Source organism: Vidua macroura, chromosome 1 (genome assembly GCF_024509145.1).
Source record: "Vidua macroura isolate BioBank_ID:100142 chromosome 1, ASM2450914v1, whole genome shotgun sequence".
NCBI classification, from domain to species: Eukaryota; Metazoa; Chordata; class Aves; order Passeriformes; family Viduidae; genus Vidua; species Vidua macroura.
Genome location: NC_071571.1, coordinates 6,508,822 through 6,523,416, shown reverse-complemented (window position 1 = coordinate 6,523,416; position 14,595 = coordinate 6,508,822). Strand labels below are relative to the sequence as shown.

General features: G+C 40.6%; 1 protein-coding gene across 3 annotated transcripts in view; it reads left to right on the top strand.

The window, feature by feature from the left end:
• PRKAG2 (protein kinase AMP-activated non-catalytic subunit gamma 2) overlaps positions 1-14,595 on the top strand; it is a 236,211-nt gene that overhangs the window by 43,819 nt on the left and 177,797 nt on the right. Inside the window, exon 1 of one of the 3 annotated variants that reach the window (XM_053991662.1) lies at positions 14,501-14,568. The exons of the other annotated variants lie outside the window; for them this stretch is intronic. The gene's annotated coding sequence lies outside the window, so the exon portion shown is untranslated. Of the gene's footprint in view, positions 1-14,500; positions 14,569-14,595 lie in introns of those variants that run through there. 3 annotated transcript variants of the gene reach the window in all.

The following is a 14,595-nucleotide window of genomic DNA, read 5'->3' as shown; positions in this document are numbered from 1 at the left end:
TATGGCTCCCCATAAAACTTCCCTTCCCTGCCATTCACTGTTGTTACGGCTGATGGAAATAAGCCAGTGTTAAATAAGGGGTGGGAAAGCATCGCCCTGCCTTCAAGTGAGTACAGCTGCGCTTTTGTTACTCGAGTTATATGCAAGGGCAAGCAGGGTTTTGGCATGCTCTGGGCTCCTAAAAGCACTGCTGGGGCAGCAGCGGAAGCTACTCCCACTATTTTAAAAGGCAGGTCAGCAAAGTCCCAGAGTTGCAGCAGCTGAAGCCTCTGGAGAGCCGTGTGCTCCCTGAGCCCTGGGGAGAGCTGAGGAGGAGCCTGTGCTGCGAAGGGAACTCACCGTGGGAACTGTGCTTGGAACCTGCAGGGATGGTGACAAATCCGTTCAGAACTCCCCCAGTGAGGGTCTGTTTTTTCTAATTGTGATAAAAGAAATTGTCCAGGTGGCTGAGACAGGTGAAAGTTGGGACTGTGGTGGTGGCTGGTCAAATGCTGGAAATTCCAGTGCTGTGCATTTCTAGGTGGCCTTTCCCATCCATTTTCAGGAAGCTGTTTTTTTGCTTTTCTTTCTCTGTCCTTGTTTACTTGTAATTTCACTTTTAAAGATCTTCCTTCCTCTTTCTGGGCTTTTTTTTTTCAAATCTGTTAGAAAGAAATTTCTTTCAGATTCACAGAAACAGTGTTTGCTTGCTTGTTTGTTTTCCCAGGCTGTTCAGTAGGTTACAAAGATAATTTCTGCTTGTTGGTTAGTTTGCATAGGTAGGATCCTCTTGATTCCCATTTGGAGTCATTATACAGTTCTTCATCAAAACTTGGAACATTTGAAACTCTTAAATAAGCAGATGGTACATTTTTATGAGCAGTATCCCATGTGTAGGTGGGTGTGCCTGCACACACCCATATTTCCATGTGTATTTTTTGCATATAATCCTTGGGGCACATCTGATCTGAGGCTTTTGAGAAGGACTGGAACCATGGCATCAGGGAGCAAGGATTTCTTCTGACACATCTGGTATGTTTTGATGCAGGTGTAGCCAAAGAAGATGGTTATCACTCTCTGAACATGGAAAAGGTCACATTCTGGCGTAGAATGTAGCCACAGGTTGTGTACCAGACTCTTTCTAGATTTGGAAAACAGTTCAGAATTAGCCTTTCTGAATCATCATATATTTTTATGTTGACCCTCACATTATACCTAGAATGACTCCTTTCCCATGTCTGCAGCCTTTCCTCATCTTTCAGTCATTAGACATCAGAGCTGATTTCCTTCTGGAGATCAGTCAGTTATTGGGTCTCAACACAAGGATCAGAATTTCTTGAGTCTAGAAAAAAATGCTGGAAATAATTATTCTTTATTTCCCTTCTTGCTCTAGGGGTTGCATAAAGCAAGAAGGAGGCTTCTTTAACTTACCATTTATTTCCTACCTCCTGTAGGAAAACCCTTTAGGCAGTGCCATCATATCTTCCCTGCCATAAACTTCATCAGTTTGCAAAGTGGTGATGTTTCTTGCTCTCATTAGAGCTTTCCTCCAGAACGTCACTCTTTTTTCGCTTCCTAATTTCCAACCTCAATTTATGCACAATAATTTTCCATTTTCTAATTGCACCCACAAAGTGTCCTTTATCTCTTCTCCCTTGTTGGTGTTTATGCACCTTATGTAACTGAGGAGAAGGATCACACACACTATCAGCTGTCAACTGCAGAACCCAGCAAGCCAAGCTCCTTCAGTCACGTCCCACGAGAGAGAATCTCTGTTCCTGTCATCATCAAAACAGCCTGCTGGTGCACCTGTTGCCAGCTGAATTAACCTTCCCTGAGCAGATGACCAGAACTGTACACATTATTCCAGATGAGCTTTCATACTGGTTATATATATCAATATGGGATTAAAGCTTTTTATCTGTTCTGGAGGCCTCCTGATGCCTGTTCTCATCTGTGCTTTATCCATAGCAACATTACCATGACAGCTCCCAGTTAACCTTTTCAGACAGGTGCACTTCAGTTTGTCTCTATCCAGCTGTTGAGTGCTCAAGTTTTAGACAAAATTATAGTCATTGAATACATAAATTAGGAATTAAGGACTAAACTAAAATAATTAAATTAAATTGATTAAATTAACCTGATTTCTGTTCCTCCACTTGTTCAGATTATCCAGTCCTTTTCATGAGAGATCCTCATGTTTCTCTTAGGGAGTGAGCCCAGTATCTTGGTATCATCACCAAGGTGCCTGGCTTAGCTTAACACACTGTTGTTGTTTACCCAGGTTTCAGGAAGTTGTTCCATGGAAAGATTATTCCTACTCTTTGCACTGGGGACTTGAAATTCCTTGTTGTCCTCCAAGATGCCCGGCATGCCAGCAAGAGAGAGCACAAGAGCTTTCCTCTTTTTCTCAGCAATGTTAGCTGGCACTTGAGTGGCAAAGAAAAACAGCAAGAGGATGTAAAGGGGGTAACAAGGGTTTTCTGGGTGCAAACTAAATCTTGGCAGAATTTAGTAAGAAATTGAGATGTCTCCCACAGCTGCCTGGTTTATTGCTAGGCCAAAGTTGGGCAGAGTCTCACAGAGATGGCATAAGACAGACCAGAAGACCCTTCCAGATTTCATGATCATAGCGACAGTGACAGATCTTTGTGATTCCATATTATGTTTTTCTAAATTTTCCTTTTAAATCTTAATTTTAGCTAAAACTTAGCTTGAAAAAATTTATACCATAAGGGAACACCTGTCATTTTTGTTGAATTACAGCCCTCTAAGACAGGAGTTGTTTTCTAAGTATTTGTGTAGCTACAGGTTTTATAGCCTGTAGACCTCTTGCTGCAGAACTGTGAATGAAAATAGATCAGTTTTGTGCAGGAGTAGCTGTCTAGAGCTTTAAATTTACAGTAGAGAGTGTGACTAGAGCAAGTGGATGGAGTAGATGTTGGGTGGTTTGACTAAAACAACATGACCTTTGGAGCTAAACCTGCTTACACTTTGTCTCCCTCTGTTCAAGGTAACCTGCTTTCCACACTTATTCACACTTACTTTATTGATGGGGTGCATACTTTTTGAAAGAAACTGAGCTCATGTAAAGTAGAAGTTGCTGGGATTCTTTTTCAGAGTCTTCTGCAGCTGACTGGAGATGCTGATAATGCTTGGAATAATTTTTAAAGTTTTGTTTCCTTTTTTTTTTTAATGCTACACTTTATATTTTTTATTCCCTGTTTCCCTGACCTATCTCCTTAATTTTTTTTTTAAGTTTTATTTTTACTATCTCTTTTCTCAGGTCTCTTAGAAGGGTGTAAGCTGTCCTTTTTCAGTGGTAATATTCAAGGGAAATAAAAGGTTAATACAAGATCTGGGCAAATAATTCATTTCCAACAGTGCTACCAGCAGAATTGGCTTTCAGCTGCATTGTGTGCTGAAAACTGATGACTTACAATTGGCTAAAGCTGACAGTGGAACAGCTGTGGTACAGCAGGGCAGCAGAAACTTGCAGAAACAACTGGATTTGTTAAAGCTGAAAAAGAATGTAATTTTCATCCCCTCTTGTGTAAGTAGGTGCTCTGAAGGTTTTCTTGTGCTGTTAAATACCTGCTGAGAAACAGCAGGATTTCAGGAACAAAGCTGTTTGCATGTATGTATACTTACTAGTGAAATGTTTAGATAATTGATTTGGTAATGCTTAAGCTTTAGTAAAGTTTGGGTTTTTTTCTTTTCTTATGTGTTTAGTGCTTGTGGCAAAATTGCTGGATGAACAGCCCTATAGTAGTCCATTTATCCAGGGAGCAGGTCCTGCCCAGCCCCTGGCCTGGCATTCCCTTTGGCTCATCTGCCAAGATTCCCTGGAGAGGGAATTTGTCTCTCCACCCCATCACCATCCTATGGAGGTGGGAGAAGTTAAGCTTTGCTGAAAGCTGTGATAGTTTTGTGTTGCAGACTCTGAACCTTACAAAATTCAACCAAGTACAAATTCATCTGGTGGCAGTGAAGCTGATTTACGAGGGCACTGTCAGGGAGGGCATTTGCTGTGCCAAGGGAACTGTGTCTGTGTGGCTGGTGATTCTGGAGAGAAACCAGCTGCTGCTCCTGCCTGTTATTCCTACCAGCTCTTCTTTCTGCTCTGCTTCTATTAGGACCAATATTCTACCAGCCAGATAGAACTCTTCTTCTGGGGGGGAAAAAATGTTTTCTTCTGTGAAAATGCATTAGTTTGGCTTGGTTTTGTTTTTAGCACTACCTAGAGTCCTTTCATGTGTCCTGGTGATGTTACTGCTGCTTCCCCCGGGGCTGCAGCACGCACCCTGAAATGCGTCAGTGTGCTGCCAGAAATGCTGAGCGCTTCGTTGTTGCCTTAATCCGTGCTGACTCCGTCGTTTCTGGGTATTAGCGGGAAAGTGCTCACCTCGGTAGCAATTACACATGGTCCACTGGACTTCGTGTTCTTGCCTGCGTCACCACATGGAGTGGCGTTAGAACTGGAGAGATCTTCCCTCCAAAGAGAGAAAACGCAGGGGAAGGAAGAGCGTAAGTGGCTCTTCTTATCAGCAAAAAAAGAGGATTTGTTTTCGAAGGCTAAGCTGCTAATGCTGAATGACATCAAGAAAGAGATAAGAGAGCTGCTAAGTCTTTGAGGAGGGTCCTAGGGATAAAGAGCGCTCTCCAAGGAGGATACAAAAGACAAAAGAAAGGAAAGTCAAAACAGTTATGGAAAGAAAAAGTAAGCCACTCCAAGAAGAAGCTTAGGAGAGAAGATGGGCAGCAGTCAGAAAAGTTGTGATGTCTATGTGAAGGAAGCCTGATAGAGGCTGGTGAAGATCATCCTCCATGTAACAGAGATAAGATCCATAAGATCAGGAGAGAAATATAAAAGGTAAGGGCCCTAATTTTTCTCACCTTCTTCCAAGCTATTTTACTTTAGCTGCGCTCTTTGGAAGAGTTACTGTATCAGGATGGGTTGTTCCCATATAAACTCCTCTGGCTTGCATTTGATTGGTAACAAATAAGCTTCCAACACCAAAGGTAGAAAATATCCTCTATTGATGTAATTATTTCCTGAAACAGAAAGAAGTATATGAAATAGCAGAGAATGCTATCCAAGAGAGAATGTATTTTTCAAGGGAAGGTAGTGCAGAACCAGTAAATGAGTTTGAGTGTTCAGCTGGGAATCCTAAATTACCTTCAGAAAACATTAAAAGAAAGAAAAAAATGTTGCAGTGTGATGAGATTAGATGAACAATCTGAAGTAGAGGTGGCAGAAAATCTGACCTTTGCTCTTAGACAAGTAGCTACCAGATTATCTGTGGAATGAGAAGCTTCCTGTAAAGGCTGTGATGAGATACCTTTGTGTTTCTGATAAACCTGAGAACTTTTTCAGAGTCAAACAGGATATTCTGAATAGTGTCCAGATCGTTGATGTTGTTCTGAGTAGGACATGATGAAAAGAACTCGTGGAAAAAGCAAGACCAGCTGACTTGAAGAATTCACCAGATTTTCTGGAGTAGGTGATGGCTGTTACTGAGCCATTTTACTTCATTTCCTAATGATACCTGCTAATACTGGAAATGGAGATCTGACACAGCACAGCCATACGCGTAGTGTTCATAGCCTTGTGTATTTTGATATTTCCCCCAGATTAAGTTTATTTTAGCAGACTGAAATTTTGACATGGGCATGATCTATCCTTACTTCTTGCCATGGATTTTGCTATATTTGCCATCTGAGCTTCTTGTGTGCTGGACAACACAAAGCAGGGCTGCTTCAAAACATAATAGTCGACTTGTTATTAGTAGCTTGTTTGTTTGTCCTCAGGCCTATTTATAAAAACAGCCCCAGGCAGGGAATTCTGCCAGCAGCCCAACCACTAAACAATTACAGATCTTTTCTTGGAGCTGTGTTTTCCAATCTATGCAATAATTCAGCAGCAAACCATAGTCACTTCTCACAAGTGTATGAAAGTAGCCATTTTTCCATGTGGCACTGTTTTTGTTGGTTTTTAAAAAAACAAAAATAGTCTCCAAAGCTATCCCTGTTAATGCTAAAAAAATACAAAATTTAACTTATAGGTATTGCTGCCAGGTTAGTAAAACCAAGCCCAGTATGATATGCAGAACTCAAAAGTAAGTAAAAAGTATATATTAATCAAAAACTATACATTGGGTGCAGTCTTGAACAAGGAGTTCAAGGGACTGGTGCTCAGAAAGAACCAGGCTTTCCAGATCCCTCCTGTTAGGTTTAAGAAAAACAAACAACAACAAAAAAAAACAACACCACCATCACCAAAACCCAAAAACAACCGTAAGGAAGAAGATTAATCTAATTTTGAACGGACATTGTAACAGCTGGTTTTTATGGTGCTGTGATCATAGAGTTCAATTGACAAGTGTGACAGGTGGTTGATTGGGTTTGCATGGTTAGTGGTGCAATGCACTGTTTAATTAGTGGATAGGAAACTATAGGGAGCAAATGATAGGCCCTTGTTGGCCAAAATGGGATGGAAGGAAGTTTAAACATTTGGTTTTGTTCAGACTCCTGTAACAGCAGAGCTGGAGTATTTTGTGAAAAGAACCTGATAAACAAGTCAGTAAATGAGTCTGGTAAGTCTTATGAAAGGTGGGAATGGCCAAATGAGACTTTGGGGGAAGTCCTCTCCAGTGGAGACAACTTTGCACAAGGCTGGGTCACTTCTCTGTACAAAGTTCAGAAGTCGTGAACCAGAACATCTCTGCTTGGAGAATGTGGGTTTGTTAAACAGATTGGTTGTGTTTCAAGGGTTTGAAATGTTCTTTCTGCACTTGAAATATGTGTCTGTGTTTGCTAGATATGACGCAAGGTTTTGGCAGTTTTGCACTTGATTTATAATTTAAGCCTTAAGGAAGACCTAGAATTTGGGATTTAACCCCAAATCACCATGAAACTTGTTAGGTGTTTGTATATTGGGTTTTTTTAAAAAAATATTTTATTATTATTTTACTTTATTCTTCCTTGGAGGGAAAACAAAGTTAATCTGCCTGGCTTCTTCCATGGAGAGGTGTGGCAGGGACAAATTGTTCTTTAGATAACTTAGGCCTGCTTATATAAATACACCCTTTAGACATTCAATCCCTGAAGATTGAGGCAAATTGTGAAGTAGCTTAAAATCAACTGCTGTGCAGAGCACAAGGGTTGGAAATACAGAAATCCTGTGCTTTCCTGTGTACATGTGAAAACATGATCTGTTAAAAGTGTGACAGAAGCAGAGCCACTGCATCTCCAGGATGTGCAACAAATTGGAGGGATGTGGAGCATGGATGTGGAAGCTCAGCATTGTCTGCTGCTTATCCCTTAGAGCAGCTTGAGAGTGTGGTTGAGAAAGGTTTTATTCTAGGAAGCAAACTCTGTCCCTGTTCATTCCTCAAGTTAATGAAAAAACACCAAATATGTCATGCTTTGGATGTCATGGCTCAAAATCAAAGTCAACCAGTGCTGGAAAGTGTCTATGAAGTGTATGAACTAGGAGGTGTGGGAGAGGGAGGAATCCTGTAGCATTTGTAGAGGCTTTTCTCCTATGACTTGTTTACTTTCTCAGATGAAAACTAATATATAATATTGCATTAAGGAGTGGATGCAGACTTTAACAATAAAGTTTTAAGTTCTGTGAAGTTAGTGACCTTTTATTTTTTTTTTTCCTTTCCATCCCCTCCCCCTGCCTTTTGCCTTGTCTTCTTTAGACTTTAAAAATGGGGAGCAGCAGAATTGTAGCTTTCAGTCTCAGTTCCTCCTTTTTGCACAAAGCCTTTGTTGGATTGCCCTGATCTCCCTCCCTACAGAATATTCAGCCACTCTTCTTATAAAAGGTTAAGATCTGATGGTGTTGAAACCTCTTGTTTACAGTCATTGCAGAACTGTAGTATGGAAATTTCCATCTGCAGCAAGATTAAAAACAAAAAATCCCTGCTGTTTTTATGAACATTTGGATCCAAATAAAGAGATAGTGGTTGAATCAAGCATTTTAATTCTGACTAGCACATGCAGTGTGTTCAGCCAAAGAGGTCTGAGCTAATACCCCCATACTCTGAAGAAATTACCTTATTCTGCTTCTCCAGGGGCCAGAGTCTCACTTGCAGAGGTATCTAAACTGCTTTGATAATCTTTGTATTGAGGTTCTCTAAAGGGTAGTGCTGCCTTCCTTAGGGAGAAATGATCAAGGTAAAAAATTACTGACTTTGTTGCCAGCAGTGGGTTAATTTTTTGTTATTCAGCTCTTTCACTAGTTTGGGCAATGCATGTGCAAGGACGTCAGTACTTTTGGAGAGTAGTGTTCATAGTGCAAGTTGCCTGTGACAGATTTAAGTCCATGATTTGATTGTTTTGGGAAGGAAAAAAAAAAAAACAACCTGTGGATCCTCCAGGCCTTTTGGAGAAACCAGAGAGTTAACTTCTCAAAAAGCAACACCAGTGCTGCCTGTATTTCACATTCTGTGTTCTATACATATCCAGTATTACAAAGGGTGTCATTTCACAGACAATTTGGATTTTCCATATCAGTTCAGAACACACACAATAAAGCACCCATTGCCCTGCAGCCACAGCTGCCTCTCCTGCTCCTTCCAGGGCCCAGCAGTGCAGCAGTTGTGCAGTGTTTACACTGGGCACAGAAGGGTACCCTGCTTGCATTTAAAACTTGCTCTGAAGACTTTGATATTTTCTCTTAACACAGCAACAGCAATTTAAATTCTGGTGTTAAGTTCCTGACAGAAGCAGACGACAAAAAGCAAACTTTATGACAAAATGCAGGGTTGTGGTTTTGGGAAGAGGTTCTTTCCTAAGTTGATGCTTTTCAGTTGTGTACATGTGAAGTTCTATCACTGGGCCAGTCTGAGAAGGGGCATTTGATACATTTGGGAAGCTGGTCCATGCTGCTGAGAGGCAGGAACTGACTGATTCTTTTCTTGTGGCTGAGTGCTCGTGCTCACTGGAGGCACCCTTGGCCACTGCCTAGAGAGCTCAGTGATCTCAGCATCTTCAGGCTGCTCTAAGTGACTGTGATTTTGCATAAGAGCAAAATTGAGGGTGTTCCATGTCCTCCTATTTTGCTTTTGGGACAAGTTATAATTAATCTCCTCTTGCCTTTGTGAGCCCTAACCCAAAGCACTGCATAAGCAAAAATAATCAAGATTAATAATTCAACACTATAGTGATTTATATTTTCAGAGGCCTCTGCCAGCATTACTCAGTTAACTGTGTCAACATTTCTGCTGTAAATGAGCATTAGGCTCATTTTTTATTTGGGGAAACCTTTTGCTGAAGAGCAGGGCTGTGTTGAAAGCATGAAGGAAACAAATGCTGTTGGGATGGATTCCAACAATGCCTTTTGCCAGAATAAGGCAGGATGCCTTGAGTTTACCTGGCAAGGGAGAATATATGATAATACATAACCTCTGTACCTGCTGGGAAGAGCAGGCATCCAAGAGGGCTGTGCATGCGTGTTTGCAGCTGTGCACTGACTCTGCAGGTGGTTTCCTGTCACACAGCATGGAAGGTGCCTGCCTGGCTCTCTGCTGCTGTGTTGATCACTTGCAGAGGTGTTGGCCTCATGCTCATTAACTTGCTGGTGCAGGGCACCCTGGAACAGTCAGGCAGGATTTGTCTGGGGGAACGAGGAAATGCTGTAAAAATCAGGATCAGAATTTACTTCTAATCTGACTGCCTTTGGGCTGCCAGTCTCCATGTGAAACATTATCTGTGGCACGTGGAACACTCCAGTTGTTGCTTTTAGACTGTTCTGGGGTTTTTTCAGTCATGAAGTTGTTCCCCTGGCAGCATCTCTTGTGGTACAGGCAGGTGGATGTTTAAAGGGAGAATGTGGATATGCAGATGAAATGCCAGTGTGAGCAATATTCCCACCTCAGCACTCAGGATCTGGATTTCTGGATCAGGTCTGCCCTGTCTCAGGGTGCTTTTCTAAAGGATGCTCTGCAAGCTCCTGTGTGGCAGGATACCAGCCTTGTGCCACTACTGGAGTTGGACCATGGTTACTCCAGCTTCACCAGTAGTGGGAAAGGCAGTGAAGTGGGAGGAAACTTTCTGTATTCCATGCTATTTCTAAGCCACAGCTTCAAAAAGAACAGAAAAATCCATGTCACAGCTTTTTTTCTCCAGAGAGTTCCATTGTTTTTGTTTAGATTCAATCTTCCTAGTTTGTATAGAAAGTCTCTCTTCTATTGTAGATTTTTCTATCTTAAAAATAAGAAAAATCCCCACACAGCTCTGGAGGAGATAAAAAAAGTTTTCCAAATTTAATTGTTGCAGAGAGATGCATTTGTAAGGTACATCTGGCTTTGTGTGGTACATGTGTGGCTTTGTCTGGTAAAACAAGGGCATGTTAGAGGCAGAATCCTGGCAGTGGTCAAGGCAATGGGATTTTTGCCAGTGATTTTAATCAGAGCCAGAATTTCACCCTAGGTCTATAATCTTGTGTAATCTCCCTTTGAAGTCACATGGATTTTTAACCAATGTCTTATATAACACCAAAACAATTCACTATCCACCCAATAATGTCTGTTTTCCTTTGTAACCAAAACTAAATGTTCCAAATTGTGTTTTCCAAAACCTGAGATGAGATTGAATTAAAAACCTTTTTTCCCCCCATTTTTCTGAGATGTTTGGTGTTTATAGAGTCACTTTGAAGCTTTGCAGGTAGTCTTCTGTTAAACCCTTTGTCTGACCTTATAGCTAACCACGTTTAAAGCTTGATGTTTGGGACAAAGATTAATGTCCTTCCCTTCCAACCTGAACTCTTCTCTGATCTCACAGTCCTGCTTTAGATCTTACAGAAATGCCTTTTAGGCTCATCTGCTGATTAAGAAACTGATAGGTGGCTGAAAATACAGTTTGTCCCATTAAAATGAATAAAATTATCAACCCTAATAATTCCTTGTAAAAATTTCAGTTTGGGGATTTTTCTCTGCATATTTGGGGTCCACTAGCCAGTGACCAGCTCTACTGAAACCTGAGGAAATTCCATTTCCAGCTTACATATGCCCAGAACGTCACTCTATCATCAATGCAACATCTGGGATTTTTAAGACTGAAGGTGTGTCTTGAGCCTGCTGAAGTAAAAGAGAGAAGGTGATATGAAAATATGTTCAGTACAGTAATAAAATGCTTCCATGTCAGAGGCAATTAGAGGATTATCACACAAACCCACTGTTTTGAGACAAGAACTCATGTGTAATTTTGAAAGGAGTTGCTTCTTTCAGATCTTAAAGATTATGAATATTTGGAGGTTTTCAAGACAAGGCTGGCCAAAGCCCTGTGCACCCTGGTTGAAGTTCCCTGTTGACTCTACTTTCAGTAAGAGGTGGGTCTAAAGACTTAGAAATTCTTTCCCCACTGAATTGTTTTATGATCTTGAATCATGAACAGATCTGCTTAAATAAGCATTAGTAAATCCTTGTCAAACATAGACTATAAATTATCAGATGATAGTACACAGGTTGTCTTTTCAGTGCATTTTGGCTTTATATTCTGTATTTACACAGGACTGAAAGCTGGATTTTTGCTTTGCTTTAATAAAAGTCAGAAGATATATCAGTGACAGAGGCAATTCTTAATTCCTGACCTGATAGCCTGATAATACAGCCTGCCAGGACTGAGGAATTGTAACCTACATCTGGGAAGATTTTATAATTCACAACAGTATTTTAATTCACAAGTAGAATTGCTGTTGACCTGGTTTATATACACATATTTTAATTTTAAAACAGTTAAGGAAAACTTTCTGGCTGTATTAATCTATTTTTATTGTCAGTTTAATGAGTTACCTTTTTTACCTTATAGCAATACCTTGGTGGTTTGGGTTTTGTTAAAAATAACCAGCTGACAGTGCTTGTTTCTTTGTGGCTTCTTCATTTGTGTGATTTTTATCTTAATATTTTTTTAACTGTTCATTTCCTTTTAGTTATTCCATTAAAGGAAAACCTCTGCCTTTGCAGTTCAGTCAGATTTGATTAATTTGCAAGTATCTGACTCAAGCTAAATTTGCTGTAGAGCGCGTCTTTGTAAAGCCATGAGTTTTCTTTGTTGAGGGTTAACTTTATATTACTTTGATTTGGATGCTTCAGCCTGGGAATTGTTTCAAGTGGTGGATTAAGAGGTTTGTCTAAAGTACTTAGGAATGCAGGATTTGCAATAGCAGGTGAAATAATTTGTCAGTTATGTCTGGTAACCTGCTTCCAACAGTTGTCAGTCTCTGTGGCTGTGGTGAAAATTTTTTCTCTTTTTTTCAGCATCCCTTGTGCAATTGGGCTAGTTACTTGTATAATGCAGTAAAGGATAACATTAGGAAAACAGATTGTGTTTTTAAAGAATAATTAATCTCCTTACACTGCAAATTTGACCCATATTTTAAAATTTCAAATTTGGTACAGGAAGTTTCAGACTGTAAACCTGGTTTTTGTTCTCCTCCCCCCAAAAAGGGACAGAAGGCTTTACCCAGTTTTCTAACTTTTCTGAAGTAATGTGGTTTTTTTACAGAAGTATAGTTGAGAGCAAATGGATGCATTAGGCTTAGTGAAGTACCCAAGAACTACTTTAAGAAAATAATTGCTAATCAAGAGGTGACCAAAATTAGGAATCAAAGAATCTACATTTGTTTGGTTGAAATAAGGCTGCATTTCTAAATGAGAAGATGACCATGGGCTCAGTACCACTTCTGGGATCCACCATTGGTGACCTGAGTGTTAAAATCTGCACCTGATATTTGGGAACTGGAGGCCAAAGGAAGCATGTCCTGCTGTCCTGACTGCCAGCTCTGACCTGTCACCACAATGACCTTTCCTTATTTGAGGAATGCTTTCATCAGGGACAGAAAGATGGACATATAACAATATAATCTCTCTGTCTAGCTCCCAAATGACAGCCAAACAGGGATATTTTTTTTTCTCTATTTCTCTTTTATTTTGTCTTTTCAGAGAGTGCAGGCTGTAATCAGTCATGTGGCTTTTCTTCTGCATCATGACTGTCAGCACCTGAAGGAAAATCTTAAATTGCCAAGCACTGCTATAAATTGGACAGGTTGCTGCATGGCTGGTTGGGCATTGTACCGTGCCTGTGTTTCTCCAGCTAAAACAAAAGGAATAAAGAGGTGTGTTGAAATGAAAGCTTTACATTTTTGGCTGCTTTGAATTCTCTTTCCTCACTTCTACATTTGTAACAAAACCCTTTTGAAGACAGTGTTTACTACTTTGATACTAATCAGGGCAGTGTTTCTGTATCTCGAAACTCCAAAACTTGCTTAATTATTAAATGTCGTACTATGCCAGGATCATATTTCACCCTTGCACTCTCAGAAATTCTTTGTTATATAAATATTTTCACAGCAAGCCCACTATGGTGGAGCAGGGCTTTCCTCGATGTTACCCAATGTGTGAAGGAAAATCCATAAGGACAGTGCTGGGACTTGGTGTTACAGTGCAGACAAAGCCAGTTCACCTCTTCCAGCTCCAGTCTTCAGCCAGTTCCATCCATACCCGTGAGAAGGTGAAGAAGGGTGTGTTGGCTGAGGAACATTCATGAGTCAGGAAGCTTTTTGCTCTTGAGCCTATGATTGACTTTATGGACACTCTTTGTTCTGTGTTCTTACTAAATGAAATGGAAAGTGCTTTTGGGTTTTGCAAGAATGCTTAGAGGTAGCTGAAGTGTTTGATGAACAGCCTGGGTAGGATCTTAGCCTGGTTGGAGCATTTTGCTGTGTAAACATAGCATGAAAAAGAGATCTGATCAGAAAATCTACTTGACCTGTTTGTGAGTTGAACTTTGCACTTTTTCTGGAGCTCTCTTTCCTTCGGGTGATCCCTGGGTCTTGCTGGAGGGAAAGTACAGTTTCTGCCAAAATAATGCCATGTTTCTGGTGCCAAACAAGAGGAATTGAGACACAAAGGTGTTGAATGAGCACCTTGCTCATTCACTGTGGGAGCAGAAGATGGCCCAACCCCTTCTGTCCACAAATCTCACCTGAAGTTCTGAGTGCACAGGGAAAGTGGATTTGATGTGTTTGAAGGAACAAGAATGGTTGTCAGTATGTACGTGTTAGCTCATGTGCTTCAGGGGTTATTTTCTTTATTATGTTATTTATTGAAAACTATAGACTTTGCACAGAGTCCTGTTTGTGGAATGTTCTTTGGTACCACAAATTAAATACTTAAGCACTGAATGAAAGGCAAAAAAAAATTATTACAAATTTTGCTCATGTAAGAATATATTGAAGACTGCAGCATGTGAGAGGGCTCTTAAAATCGCGACTATTCAAATATATCTTTTTCTTTCCATTTGTTATATGGGGTGAAGGAAACCAGATCTGATGTTACAGAACTATATTTCATTCCTGCTGGGAATCATCAGATAGTTCATGATTGTCTGTAGTGTGAGAAAATAACTGAAATGGATTCAGCCTTTATGAAATCAAAGCCAAGGTCTTCAGCCCCATTGTTGTGACACGCCCTCTGGAAGGTGGCTTCCCATTCTGGATCCTAGGAGACCACTCACTCCAGGCTCTTGCATTAAAGCAGGATAGGTGCAGCTGGGCTGGACTGAGGCCGTGGATGGCAGGTAGGTGACAAACATCCAGCAGGATGA